The sequence below is a fragment of the Adiantum capillus-veneris genome, chromosome 18 (assembly GCF_014529385.1).
Source record: "Adiantum capillus-veneris isolate H3 chromosome 18, ASM1452938v2, whole genome shotgun sequence".
In the NCBI taxonomy this organism is placed as follows: Eukaryota; Viridiplantae; Streptophyta; class Polypodiopsida; order Polypodiales; family Pteridaceae; genus Adiantum; species Adiantum capillus-veneris.
This window is the reverse complement of record NC_140948.1, coordinates 155,856,923-155,872,320: the sequence shown is the minus strand read 5'-3', so window position 1 is coordinate 155,872,320 and position 15,398 is coordinate 155,856,923.

Here is a 15,398-nt window from a genome sequence, read left to right as displayed (position 1 = left end):
CAAGCTCAGCCCTAGCTTACCTAAGGTCAAAGGACTTTTACACACATTAATGGAGGTCTTCAATGAAGCTAACCCTAAGGTCTTATGCTCCATTGGTTAGCCTTGCTCTTCATAGAACATCTCCCATTTGGGCCCCTTTACTATTGGCCCCCGTGTTTGAGATAGATCTGTAAGCACATATCTATATTCTTAACACTTGTCCCGTTTATTCTCTCACATTAAGTGATCAATTTAATATGAGAAAATCATTTGGGTTGGTTAGATATTTGATTTTATGACACTACATCTTCAATAGAAATCACATAGCCTCTGTGTAGCTTTTCTTGTAATCCTTCATGGTATCAGAGCCAGTTATTGTCAAGTCTCAATTGCTTGACGATTTGCGACATTGAGATCGCCTCTTCAATAAGCAAGTTGATTGTTGCTCAAGAGAAAGCTATGACAGTTTTGTTTACCTCTGTCGGAGTAGCTCTCTCATGCCTTGGAGGTTAAGAGACACTATTTCAATAGTGCACCACTAATGGATTCAGTTAAGCATCAGCGATGGCTTTAATTTTCCATAATAAAGTTGTTGTTGTCATCAAGCTCTCATGCTAAAGCTCTTATCTCTTCCAATTGGGTGCCCTGGATAGAGGAGGAGGCGGTTTTTCACTTCCACCACTGTTAACTGAGTCAACGTCAGTTAACAGAAGTTGCTAAAGACTGAAGACGTACGGATGCACATCGAAGATCAAAGTGAAGAAGCAGTAAAGATTAGAGTTACACATTTTCCACATTTTTCGAAAATGGTCACGAATTGTAAATTCCCGATTTATTTCAAGCCCTTGTCATATTTTTAATGTGTTACGGGCTCGGAGTTTCCAATTGTAATGAACAGGTCAGTTACTGTACCTAGGTTGCAGATACAATAAGTGTGGAGTCTCAAAGGTCTCAAAGGTCTTGGCGCCGAACATTACACATTTTAGACCTTGGCTAAGGTATAAAATGCCAACTTTGTAAAGCTTTTATTAAGTTTTTTTGATAAGAAATACACAGCGTGAGCTAACGGCTCTCTCACATCTCTCCTCCTTCTCGCGCTTCTCCTCTCTCTCTTCTCCGGTTGTCACATTGCGAATGCATTTGTTGCATTGCACACCGCAGGTAAGAGCTCTAAACGCATTGATGTAAGCCCATTCACAGTATTTCGTAGCTTTTGGCGTCGCCATCCGCAACCTAATTTCATCATAACTAGGAATTTACACTTTTAAAATGAAAACTAAGCATAGGCGGGGTATTCGGGCATCATTGCTAAGCATTAGATTGCATTACGGTCGAAAACCAAGTCGAAAAAAATAGGTTAATAATAAGTAATTTAATTAACCTCACTGGAATGTAGGGCATAAGGCATAGTAGGGGTTGTGGCTCAGAGAGATGCTCGTGCTAAACAACTTAATAAACCCTAGAAATTTTGTTACGTTTGGATGTCATTTGAGCTGTAATAGGAAATGACTTTGCAGTCGATGAGTGATTGGCTTTTTACTGATTTTAGTCACTAGATGTAGCCTGAGTCGATGCGACATCGGAGTGTTCGAATTGTTAGTTGTTTTCCAAGAGATTGACAACCTCTGTGTAGCCTCTCTATGCACTAGTCGAGTCAGCTTCGTCCCATGGTTAGAAAAATTAATCGTGTTCTCACTAATACTACAATAAGATAGGATGGTGCAGGTTAGACATCGCGTCCCACATGTTGCGTCATAGCCGCTGCTGGGGACGAAACGCACCAACTAGGGAAACTACGAGCGTCTTGTGTAATTGTCCATTAACTTCCTCTAGGTTCACCTAGAGTAAAGCTAACTTTTTATTTAGAAACCGCATAGCTTAAGATTGTCGTCTTTTGCTGTGTAGAGGTAGCTTGGAAGTAATCGTACTTGCTAAGTTCCCTTTAGGATTTTAGGATTGTAGATTTAGATTAGGATTTGGAGAATGATTGAAAGGCGAGACAAGTCTTAAGATCAAGGCTCTGAAAAACCTATAAAAACAAGAAAACGAGTGTTTTGGACACTTTTTCCACAACCCCATTGCATGAGAACCTAGGAGTAGGATAAGTAGGATCCGAGGTGGATTTCACAATATTGCTCACTACCAAATGATCATCTGTGAGTTGTTTGTGTGAAGTTTCAGAGTTTTAGGTCTACGGCTAGAATAAGCACGAAAAGACTCTAAACCACTCAATCCAACTGGAGAGTAAGCCTAAAAGTTGTATAAACCACTGGTAAGCTCAAGGACACTTTGAGGTAAAATTTTTAAAAGTTTGCCAAAACTCAGATTATTTACTTTTTCTTGATATTTTAGGTCAAATTAAGTTTTGACTTGATTTATAGGCTCAAAAATAGATCATGAAAAGACTGTCCAGTAAAAAAAGTTCAAAAAAGTGTTAGTTTTGGGCCAAAAGTTAATAGTTGTGATTATTAACTTTCAACTGAGATTTGTTCATACCATTGACTCCTTGCATGTATACAAACAATTTTTGTAAAGGCCCAAAAGATTTGGATCACCAAACTGGCAAAAAATTGGGTAAAAACTAAGTTTGTACTGACTTTTTGAGTCTTGAGTGTAAATTGGGAAAAAAATTGTCCAAACTTGATGAAACTTGATTCATAGGCTTATATTGATGTGATAAACATGTGTATATGCTCAGTTGATCAAAAAGATGAAAAAAGTTACCAGTTGTAAATAATCGCGATTATTTACATCTGTCCCATTTTTCAACTTTTTTGACAAAGTCAACATACTACTAGTTTTACCATGTTGTAATAAGCCCACAAACCAAATTTGGTAAGATTTGGATCACTGGGTTGAAAATTGTGACCAAATTTGCAAAGTCAGTCTTCGAACAGAAAACTGATGACCATTTGACCAAAATTTGTCCAAACTTGATGAAACTTGGCTAGAGACCTTAAGTTGAGTTCCTTGACAGATCTGTGTCAAGATTGGGACAAAAACTTGCAAAAAAATTTCCAGAGTAAATAATCGCGATTATTTACATTTGCTCCAAAAATTGATAATCTTGCATATTTGGGCATACCACAAGGTCAAGCATAGCAAGTAGACCCCACAAATCAAATTTGGTGAAATTTGGATCACAAAAGTGAGACTTAAGCCAGATTCTTGAAATCAGAGTCTGCGGACACGAAACAGTTGACAAACTTGATGAATCTTGTCCAAATTAAGTTTTTGTTGGAATTAGGGTTGCAGAGAAACACACACATCTTTGAGAAGACGAAGGAAGCTCAAGGCACACAATAGAGAGTGTGTTACTTAGTGTGCAATGGAAAGATAGATAGCCCTGAGTGATGGGCGTATATACAATGCACGGGGGGAAAAACCTCCTAAAGAGGGAAAAAATGCACCGGCGGTCCTAGTGTATTCACACACATCACTACCACATGTATATGGCAACAAATCCCCCCCTGGAGTGATGCGGTGAACGAGAGCTGGCACATGAGTAAAGGGAAGTGCCATGCCCTGAGGACAGGATCAGTCCACAAAGGGGAGTAAGCCCAAAGCTTTGTGGAAAGCTTCAAGCTTCTCACGAGACAATGCCTTTGTGAAAAGATCTGCAAGGTTGTCCTGTGTTGGCACATAAGCCAAGCTGATCTCTCCTGTTGAGAGCCTCTCCCTGACATAGTGGTAATGCACCTCAATGTGCTTTGTGTGAGCATGAAAAACTGGGTTCCTCACAACTGCCAATGCGCTCTGACTGTCAGTGTAGATAGTGTTGGCAGTGTCCTGTCCAACACCCAAATCAGCCATAAGGCGTTTGAGCCATACACACTCAACCGTAGCTGTGAAGACTGCCCTGTACTCAGCCTCACAACTCGAAGTGGCCACATTAGGTTGCTTCTTGGTCAACCATGATATACATGAACTGCCAAGCATGAAACAAAAACCACTTGTGGACACTCGCATGTCAAAAAAACCAGCCCAATCTGAGTCCGAAAAAGCATGTAAGTATGGCGGCAATGATCCTCCCTTGGGATAAAACAAGCCAAGATGTAAAGTGCCACTAAGGTAGCGGAAAATCCTCTTGACAGCCTGCCAATGCTTAGACCCTGGGCTATGCATAAATCTGCTGACCTGTGAGACTGCAAACTGAATATCCGGCCTCGTGTTGCATACATAAATGAGGTAGCCAACAACAGTTTGGTAAAGAGTGACATTAGCAGGATCACCAACATCATGTAGATTCAACTTCAAACCTGTTTCCATGGGAGTGGCAATAGGTTTGCAATCCTCAAGTCCAAACTTACATAGCAATGTCTCTATGTAACTTTTCTGACACAAGGCAATACCACCATCACACTGCTTAAACTGTATACCCAAATAATGATGCAACAGCCCCAAATCTTTCATCTTGAAAGTAGCATTCAAATCAGCCTTAAATTCAGCAATATGTCTCTGATTTGGTCCAGTGATCAGCAAATCATCAATATAAAGAACCACAATGAGAAGTATATCATCCTCACGCTTTACATACAATGTGCTTTCTGTTGGACTGTTACGAAGCCTTGTTTGACCAAATGAGTGTCAGCTTTCTCATACCAAGCACCAGGAGATTGCTTCAACCCATACAAAGCCTTGTTACATTTGCACACTTTTTCCTCTTGTCCTTTCATGACAAAACCGCGAGGCTACGTTACATAAACTTCCTCAAATATGTCACCATTCAAGAAAGCAGTAACAATGTCTAATTGATGTACATCCCAACCAAAATGAGATGCCAATGCACATAGAAAACGTACAGTAGTCATACGACAAGTGGGAGCAAAAGTCTCTTCATAGTCTATGCCTTTTTGCTGTGCATAACCTTTTGCAACAAGTCGAGCCTTATGGCGATCGATCTCACCATCCGGCTTGCGTTTCAACTTGTAAACCCACTTCGTACCAATGGCCTTTTTGCAAGGAGGCAAATCACATAAAGTCCATGTGTCATTTTCTATAAGTGCATCATATTCTGATTGCATGGCAGCCATCCAATTTTCTGAATTTTGTGCTTCATCAAAAGATAGAGGCTCCTCAAAATCATGTAAACTAGACACAGCCAAATCATAACAATCTGATGCATAAGATGCATGGCGAGAGCTTGAACGAGTACGACTAGACAAAGGTGCATCCAATTTACTGTCAGGCAAAGTGTGCACCAGCCATTTTGGCATACCTCTAGCCTGCTCATTTTCAGCCCTTTCCTCATCAAGTACATCATGTACATCTACATCAGTAATAGGCTGATCTAAAACATTTTCAGAAACCCCCATAGGCTGTACATTTGCCTCATTAGAACTTACATTCGTATTTCCACCACTGAAAAGAGGCAACAAAGTGTCATAAATGTCCTGTGAGCTTACATTACTGTCTCTAGTACATGACATCAAGGGCTGAACAGAATCTTCCACAAACACTACATCCCGAGAAACCAGAATACGTTTTGTTTGCGGATGATACAACTTGTAACCTTTGCTTTCAGCACTATAACCAACAAAAATACATTTGACAGCCTTATCATCCAATTTTTTGCGTTGCACTTGTGGCCCCAAAGCATATGCCAAACAACCAAAAACACGCATGTGCTCAATAGAAGGCTTTCTATCATGCCATGCTTCATATGGAGTAATAGACTGCAAAGCTTTCGTAGGACACCTGTTCAGTACATAAGTGGCACACATAATGGCCTCAAGCCAAAAAGAATGCGGCAAAGCTTGACTTTTGACCATACATCGTGCCATTTCCGTCAGTGACCTGTTTTTCCTCTCAGCAACACCATTTTGCTGAGGTGTATAAGGCACTGTACATTGGTGTTTTATCCCACGACTAGCCAGAAATGCATTAAATTTATGAGACGTATACTCCCCCCCTCGATCAGAACGGAGGGTGCCCATAGTACATTTCGAGACATTTTCAGCCATAGCCAGAAATTGTTTGAAGCACATAAAAACTTCGGACTTCGCTTTAAGCGGAAATACCCATGCATGCCTGGAGTAATCATCAATGAAAGTCACAAAGTACAGGTAGTTGCCCAAGGACAGAGTTTGCATGGGCCCACAAACATCACTATGCACAAGCTGCAACCTGCATGTGGCCCGAACTGAACCATCCTTTGGAAATTTAGAATGCTGCATCTTACCCAAAATACAGCCTTCACAAACATGTTTGACAGGTGCCTCAAGACGTGGCAAAGAAGCAACCATATCAGATTTCTGCAAACGCAGCAAACTGGCAAAATTCACATGACCAAAACGTGCATGCCAAAGTTTTGCATCTGAAATAGCCCTTGAATCTGCAACAACATTTGCAAAATTTTGTCCACACTTGACATACAAAGTGAGCTTATACAACCCACGGCACAAAAGCCCAGATGCAACAATTTCATCACCAAAACTGAGATCATGAACTGTACGTCTGTCATCCGCAAATTTGACTACAAGTCCAAGTCTAGCAAGTGCGGATACAGACAAGAGATTCTTCTTGATCCTAGGTACATAAAGTGCATCAACAAGTGTGAAGGAACTGCCATTAGGAACAGTGAGCACAATCTTTCCAACTCCGTGAACTGGATAAGAGGCGTTGTTGGCACAAGTGACTGAATTCCCATGAGGGACAGACTCAAGAGAGGTAAACAATTCACGATGTGAGGTAATGTTCTTTGTAGCACCATTGTCGACATACCACACATGTGAATCTGCACCAACTGACAAGCATGCATCATGGACAGCAGGATTGTAAGTGCACTCTGCGCTAAAAGCCCATTTTGCATCAACATCAGCAACACAGTCTCCTTTCACAGAAGACTCAACAATGGCTGCATTTGTAGTGGAACCAGCATTTGTAGTGGAACCACCCTCTTTCTTCTTAGCCTCTTTGGCCTTCAACTTAGGACGCGACTTGATCAAGTGATCATTGGCTTTACAATTATGGCAACGCATCTTCTTTTTGCCCTTATCACTAGAATTGCCAGACGAAGTACTGCCAGCAGAAGCATTAGGAACATAATTTTTGCCACTCGCAACAGAACCATAAGAAGTGGCTGCATTACTGTTACCACCCTTTCTTTGAGAAGCAATAAAAGCCTGTTCAACTATACGCTGCCTAGTCCTGTCTTTTCTAGAAAGTGACTCTTGCAACAGCAATGTGCATAATGCATCAAACTTGACAACTTCAGGATTTCCTTGGGTCATTAGTCTCCAAGTACTAGCAAAAGTCTGGTAGGAATCTGGTAAGGCATCAAGAACAGTGTGCACAAGGGAACTGTCTGAAATGACTTTACCTGCAGAAATAAGCTGCTCATTGATATCCTTGACACTAGCAAGGAAAGTGTCCATATCATCTTCCTCATGCATAATCTTCGACTCCAGCTCTTTACGCAGCAAAGCAATTTTAGCCTCATTGCGGCTTGCATAAAGACCTGCTAAAATATCCCAAGCCTGTTTTGCAGATTTTGTTGAACGGATGTGAGGAACAATGGTGCGCTTCACAGACAACGCAATCAATGCATGAGCCTGCGCATCCTTAACATCCCAACGAGCTTGTTCTTCCGTAGGCAAAACAACTCTAACAGCTGCAATCCTTGTAGCAAGCCTGCAACATCCTCAACATCGCCTACAGCATTAGAACCAGGACGTACATCAATGCCCTGCACAATGTTCCAGACACCATTTGACACAAGAACATGTTGCATCATATAAGCCCACATAGGGTAGTTGTCCCCATCCAACCTGTCCTCAGCAGCAAACATCTTGAACACATTTGTGTTGTTGTTGTCAGCCATGGTAAATGCTACACCTGATGTGAAAACTGCCCGAAAATAGGAGAAACGGAGCGGGAACAACCTGTGCTATATAGCACAAACCGTAGAAGACTATAAGGCACCTGTAATGCAGGAAACAACACTGACAAAAATTTTGCACAAAATGACGAAATAGCCTGTGCAGTACTGCCTGTAGTGGAAACGGAGGCTGAAATGAGCCCAAATCAAAATTCTGAGCAAAATAAGCTATTCGAGCTTACCCAAAATTTTTGTCAACCTGCGAACGCTCGCCAAAGCTCACTGAAATTGGAGAAAGTGAGCAGGCGTGTGCTGGAGCAGTTGGCGACTAAGCCCGGGAGGACGTGACCTGCTTTGATACCAATTGTTGGAATTAGGGTTGCAGAGAAACACACACAGCTTGGAGAAGACGAAGGAAGCTCAAGGCACACAATAGAGAGTGTGTTACTGAGTGTGCAATGGAAAGATAGATAGCCCTAGAGTGATGGGCGTATATACAATGCACGGGGGAAAAAACGTCCTAAAGAGGGAAAAAATGCCCCGGCGGTCCTAGTGTGTTCACACACATCACTACCACATGTATATAGGAACAGTTTTAACTTGAATCATAGGCTCAAAAGACATCATAAAAAGACTGTTTAGGAAAAAAGTTGTCATTTTAGGTCAAAAATTAATAATCACGATTATGAACTTTTGGCTCAAAACTGATCAAGGTTGATACCAGTGATTCATTACATGTGTACAAATAACTTTTTTAAAGGCACAAAAGATTTGGAGCACAAAACAGTCTAAAACCTTGGTAAAAAGTGAAATTTATACTGATTGTCGAGAACTTGAGTCAGACTTGGTGAATCTTGTTCAAATTAAGTTTTAACTTGATTCATAGGCTCAAAAGAGATCATAAAAAGACTGTTTAGGGAAAAAGTTGAAAAAAGTTGTCATCTTAGGTCAAAAATTAATAAGCGCGATTATTAATTTTTGGCTCAAAACTGATCAAGATTGGTACCATAGACTCTAAGCATGATTGCAAACATCTTTTGTCAAGGCTCATGAAGTTTGGATCACAAAATAGACCAAAACCTTGATAAAAACTGAAATCTGTACTGAATGTCGAGAACTTGTCAAATTCAGTGACTCATAGGCTTATCTTGATGTGTTAAACAAGTGTACATGCTCAGATGACCAAAAATCACCAAAAGTAAATAATCACAACTATTTACTTTTGCTCCGAAATTGAAAAATTTTGCACCACTGAGTATACCATAGGGTCAAGCACATCAAGTAGACTCCACAAATCAAATTTGGTGAAATTTAGATCACAAAATTGAGACTTAAGTCAGATTCTTGGAATCAGAGTTTGCGGACACTAAACAGTTGATAACTTGGATAAATCTTGATCAAACTCAACCAAAGTTGTCCAGAGACCACAACAAGGTAAATACTTGGCAAAACAAGCCTAAAAAGTGTAAAAACTAAGAAAAGTAAATAATCGAGATTATTTAGTTTTGAGCCCCAGAAACAAGATTTTGGACTTTTGAATTTGTACAATGCTAAAACAACATAATACAAGGCCATTGGTCAATTTTGGGTTCCATCGGATCCAAATTGGTACCTGTTAACTCAGTTTCAAGTTGCAGATTAGTCCTTTAGCTCCTTGCAAGGATAAAATTTGGAAATCTCATTTGCTGACTCACTTAGCTCAGATTGAAGAACCAAGTTGCAGGCAAATAATTGGGAGCTTGACAAGAGCTGAATTCAAGTCAAGTGGGAAAAAATGGATAACAATCTAATCTGCAGGTTAGGTTATTCAAGGCCTAGATTTTCACCATTTCAAAGGTTGCAACTCAATTCTGACACTTTCGAGCTAGAGTTAATCAACTCTTGTGAGTCTAAGAGAAATCAACTGCCAAAAGTACTTTGGAAAAAGCAGTCTTATCAAACTTGACCAATTTTTTTTTTTTGCTAATCAATACCAAAGTCTGCTAGGAGACAGTTTTTACAGAACCAGTCAACATGGACTCATCTCGAGCTGAGAATTCAAGTACATCAAAGAAAGCCACTAGCAGTGATAACATAGGCACAAGTGCAACAGAGTAGATTTTACAACTTTATGGCTACAATGGAGATAAAGTCTTGTATACAGATTCAAAAGGCCATAGATACTTGATGAACAACAAAAGCAACACAGGAGCCACGATCCTATTGATCAGAGTAAAGCCAAATTCAGAGAACTCCCAGATCTTCACTGACTTCAGTGGAGTCAGGTATTGCAAGCTCAAAGATGAAGTGCAGATAGAGGTGCAAAAAATCAACCCAAGTGTTTATTCAAAATCTACACAAGCCAGCAAAACATACACTTAGTGCATATGCAATCAGGGTCATTGTACATGGACTACAGTGGTCAGATCTATAATCAAGAATCGAAAATAAAAGATCAACCAATTGAAACCAGTCTAATTGGAGAACCGAGCCAAAGACGGTACAAAGGTCAAGATGGAGCAGTCTACAACTTGAGGCTTAGTGTTCTAAAAGAAGATGCCAACAATTTGGCAAGCACAGAAACAGAAGCTCCTCTTCAAGAGCTTGACATGATAGAGCCAATTGAAATACCACCAGTCATGGCGTATTGCTCAGATTGTGGAAGAAAAGGTGGACATTTTGCTGAAGATTGTCCAAGAAATCCTGACAACGGGGATACATCAACCGCCAAGCAAGGTACAGAGAAAATTGGAAATGCGAATCTAGATGTAAGTGCAATTAACTTGTCACTTTTAATGAAATCGAATGATTCTGAATTACCATTAGAAGCATCGGTAAAAACATTGCAAGTTCAAAATCAGCATAAAGATGCACACGCACCTGAAAAGCTTAAAATTGATTCTTTGAACAACAAATTCTTGCATGAATTTAGTAAAGGTGTCGAGATATCACCAAAGGTTGAAAAGAATGTTAAGTTTGCAAATGATTATGCATCCACTGCCACAAGTGTGCAATCATTCACGAGTCTAAGGGACACATCACACAGAATGATGTTAGCCTTGTATGGTACGCATCATTCATATGCACACTATGTGGACCAAAAAGGACAGCTATACAAAAAGGATCAACCAATGTTTGAATGGCCCACATACCAGCTCATAGAAGTGCGTCCAGTGATAGATCAGAAAGGATGGTTCATTTCAGAGGAAAGACTCTATTATAGCCCATCCTCTCTAGAGCTGAAGGATATTACCCAAGTGAACCCAGAAATCTGTTTAGAGCCAAACTCTCCTCCATTGGAAATCAAGCTTCGATGTTGTGACCAAACGAGTATATACTTTGACCAAAACAGTCGTAGATATAGACGAGAGTTTAATATCTTTGATGCCTTGGGTCCTGAAACAACAGAAGCTCACATCATAGGAGACCCATGGGATAGACAATATCAGGGCAAAGATAATGCTATCTACAACTTGACTTGGGGAATAATTTGTCATGTTTCACGGAGATACATAGGAAACTATGCAGAAGGTTTACAGATGCCAAACATCAACAGTGCTACCCAAAGTGTACCTTCACAATCCCAAAAGGTGAGACTCAACTAGAGCCAGACAGTTTTGAGCTTTCACAATGAAGCAGGCTATAGTGATCACCCTAGGAAGGGGGGAGCTGCAAATTCATCAAGCTCAGCTCTAGTACCAGAAAATGCTACACCAGTTAGAAGCCCAAGAAATTCTAGCCAGCAGACCCCTTCAAAGAAAAAACCATTGAAAGATCATATGGTTGTTGGAAGTTTTCCATTGACCTGAAAACCATCAAAATCTACAGAAATTTTTTCCTATGAAGATCATCGGGAAGAAAAGCTTCAGTTGATCTCCACAAGTAAGAGTCAAAAACCAACAAATCCCATAGTGCTCAAGCAATTGGATGAGACCAAGCTCACATATGCATATCGAGATGCAAATGGCAATGACTCTGAGCAGGTTCATGACCTTGTAGAAGCTACGGATGCTAAACCTAAAGTCAAGGACTATTTGAGGATGATGCAAAGCCTCAAGCTGCCAGAACAGCTGACAAAAAAGTCAAAACCAATGAGAGCTAAAGTCCAAAAGGCTACACAAAGGTCACCACCAAAATCTCCTCTGAAGAAACAGATTCTGCCAGACAGTACAATGGACCTTTTAAGGTCAAAGGTTACTCAAATGCAGGAGGACAATGCTCAACAATTGCAAAAAAGTACAGTAGCGCAGTCATATGAGTCGACATCAACAGAAGCAGATGATCAAAGCAAAGCCAATGTAGAAAAAGTTCAACCCACGGATACCGACACCACAAAATCACTCAATACAAAAATAAATTTTGAGAAGATCAAGTGCAACATTGTTGGTGAGAATAAAGAAAGGCTGTCAAAAGAAGTAAAGCTAGATTTACAGCTAGATTTCCCCCGTCCAATAGGCATTTGTATTATGATTTCTCCCATAAAGAGAGAGACTTGTTACAATACATTCTTTGTGTTCCTTGTGACCTAGGTGAAGCAATGAAGATGGAAAGCTTCATGCATCACCATCATAGCATAACCTAAACTTGAAGAAAGCTTTAACTATACCAAGCCTCAGTCCCAAGACCTCAAACACCTTCGAAGGGGAGAGAGCTAGCAGGGAATGAGGGTAGGGAAGAGGAAGAAGAAACATTTCATACGAGAAAGAGCTAGTTCCTCACTTATCATAACTCTTGTGCTAGCATACATAATAGCATAGTAATGAAGAAGAAATAGATGGCAAGCTCAAGCATTGAAGCATGGCTCTTGGATGGATTTGCACTCCATAGCCAAGAGTGTTGGTGTAGGCCCCTTAGTCATCAAGCATGACTAAGCACTTGAAGTAGGGGGTGTTCCCACAAGCATCTCAGGCAAGCTTCTCAAGGCACCTCAAGCACCTTAATCATTCACCAGGTCAAGCACCTCAAGCATCTTAATCAAGCACCTCAAGCATGACAAGCGGCTCAAGCAGGACAAGCACCTCAAGCACGACAAGCACCTCGAGTTTGGGCCTGGTTCCCACCTCAAGCTCAGCCCTAGCTTACCTAAGGTCAAAGGACTTTTACACACATTATTGGAGGTCTTCAATGAAGCTAACCGTAAGGTCTTATGCTCCATTGGTTAGCCTTGCTCTTGATAGACCATCTCCCATTTGGGCCCCTTTACTATTGGCCCCGTGTTGAGATAGATCTATAAGCACATATCTATATCTTAACACTTGTTCCCGTTTATTCTCCCACATTAAGTGATCAATTTAATATGAGAAAATCATTTGGGTTGGTTAGATATTAGATTTTATGACATTACCTCTCTCTTGAAATCATAGTCGTCCTCGACTATGAGGTAGAAGAGATAAAGCCTTAGTCATTAGTCAATCGTACTTAGCGGGTAGAGGATCCCTGTTTTACCCTACGACATCTTTCCAAGATGGATGACTAATCCATTTGGTGCTTGGGAGACATAGCTGCCGCAAGCATGTCTGCTCTTTAGTCCATTTCATTCTCCCAAAGTAGAGTGATAAATTCTACTTGGTGTTTGAGAGACGTCTTCATCACAAACATGATTCTAAGCATGCATACTAGTTAAATTTGTGCAGAATTAAAAAGAGGACTAGTCTTATAAGACAAAAACATGAGTCATTTAAAAGAAATTTGTACATTTGCTTACTCTAATGTAGCATTGTAAGCATTGACAAGGTTCATACTATCCTTAAGTTTTAATCCTTGCATCCATCTAGCATCTTCAAAAGGATAATTTTGAACTTAATCAGATACCGTCAGATTATCTTACCATGTCGTAGTACCTTGTCTTCATGCCGAAGGACAGCTTCGGGTTGTAGCACCTCTTCTTGGTCTTCAACTTCGGGAGGGTCTTCAATAATTGGTTCAGTTGGTGGCTCTCCTTTGTAGGGCTTAAGTAGGCTTACATGAAAGGCATTGTGTATAAGCCAATGGTTGGGCAACTTGAGTTGATAAGCCGTCTCATTGATGGGCTTCAAGATTTGGAAAGGACCATAGTATCTTTTTGCTAATTTAGCATAATACTTTTGATATCCCGTAGGATTTTTGCCCGTCGTTTGCGTTAATCGAGCCTTAGGAAATTTGAGTAAGACCCAATCATTTTCTTTGAACATTAAGGCTCTTCTGTGCTTATTAGTAGCAGCTTTTTGCCTTTGTTGAGAGATGGCTATAGCCTCCATACAAACTTAACGTTCTTCTTTGTTAAGTCGTGTAGTGGTCCTGCTACTTGAGAGAATTTTGCTATGAAGCGTCTATAGTATGCACACGTACCAATAAAGCTTCTTAGCTCATGTAGATTCCTTGGGTTAGGCCATGATTTTATTACCTCTTACTTTGATGGATCCATACGAATACCATCGTGAGAGATAATATGACCTAGATATTGAATCTCTTGAAGGAAGAATTCACTTTTCTTTTGGTTGAGAAAAAAGTTTGTTCTCCCTCAAGAAATGAAAAATCACTTGGAGATGTTGCTTATGTTCCTCCAAAGACTTGGAGTAGATGATGATATCATCAAAGAACACTCTAGTGAATTTACGATATGGTCTAAAAATTTTCTCCTTGAGACGATGGAAATTAGCTAGTGCATTAGTCAAGCCAAAAGGCATGACTAGATATTCATAAAGATCAAATGTTGTGCTCCTCATTGATTTATCAAAAGAAAGTGGATTTACAAGTGGAATAGTGCGACCACGCTCACTAGCATCTATATACATGTTCTTTCCCTTGTAGGTGAAGTAAATTCTCCTTTCAGGGAACTTCATGTTGGCAGCCATGCGATCAAACCATGGTGCTCCTAGGATAACATGCTGATGTTGGAGAGGAGAGATGAAGAAGTCTTTTTTGTCGACATAGCTTTGGACATGAAGCGTCAAGTTCCCAATCAAGGGAGTAACAGAGGCTTGTTGTCCCTTGAAAGCTGCATCAGCTGTTACTATATCTCCCATCTCAAAAGCTTGAATGCCCAACTTGGTGGCCAACTCTATTGATATGAAGTTGAGAGTAGAGCTTGGGTCAAACAAGATGAAGGCATCATGCTCTCTTACCTTTCCCCACGCATAGGAAAGTGATGATCCTTTGCAATGAGCATCCTCTTTTGGAGCTTCGATGGTGGAAGCCCTAGGACTCTCATTGCGAGTATCCTTCTTCGGGCAAGAACGATAGCCATGTCCTTGCTCCTCACACTTGAAACACTTATGGTCCTTGCGAAAAGCTTCAAGCTCTTCAGGAGAGAGTTTGTTTTTACCTTTGTAAACTCCCTTCTCCTTGGACCGATTGTTGTTGTTGTTGGAAGTGCCTTGGGAATTATTTTGAGCATTGGATTTCCCCTTTGCATCATTTTTATCTTTGTTTTCCATGGGCTTGACATTACGTCTAGCCCCTTGATGGAAATTGATGCGTGAAGCAACCATGGTGTGGTGGATTACTTCGGTAATAGTACCGGGCCGTTGAGAGTTGATGTATTCGGCCATCTCTTCAGGTAATCCCGCACAGAATTGTTGTCTTTGCTCGGCAAAGTCTATCTTTTGAAAGACAGTAGCTTTGAGATGTAAATCCCAAAACT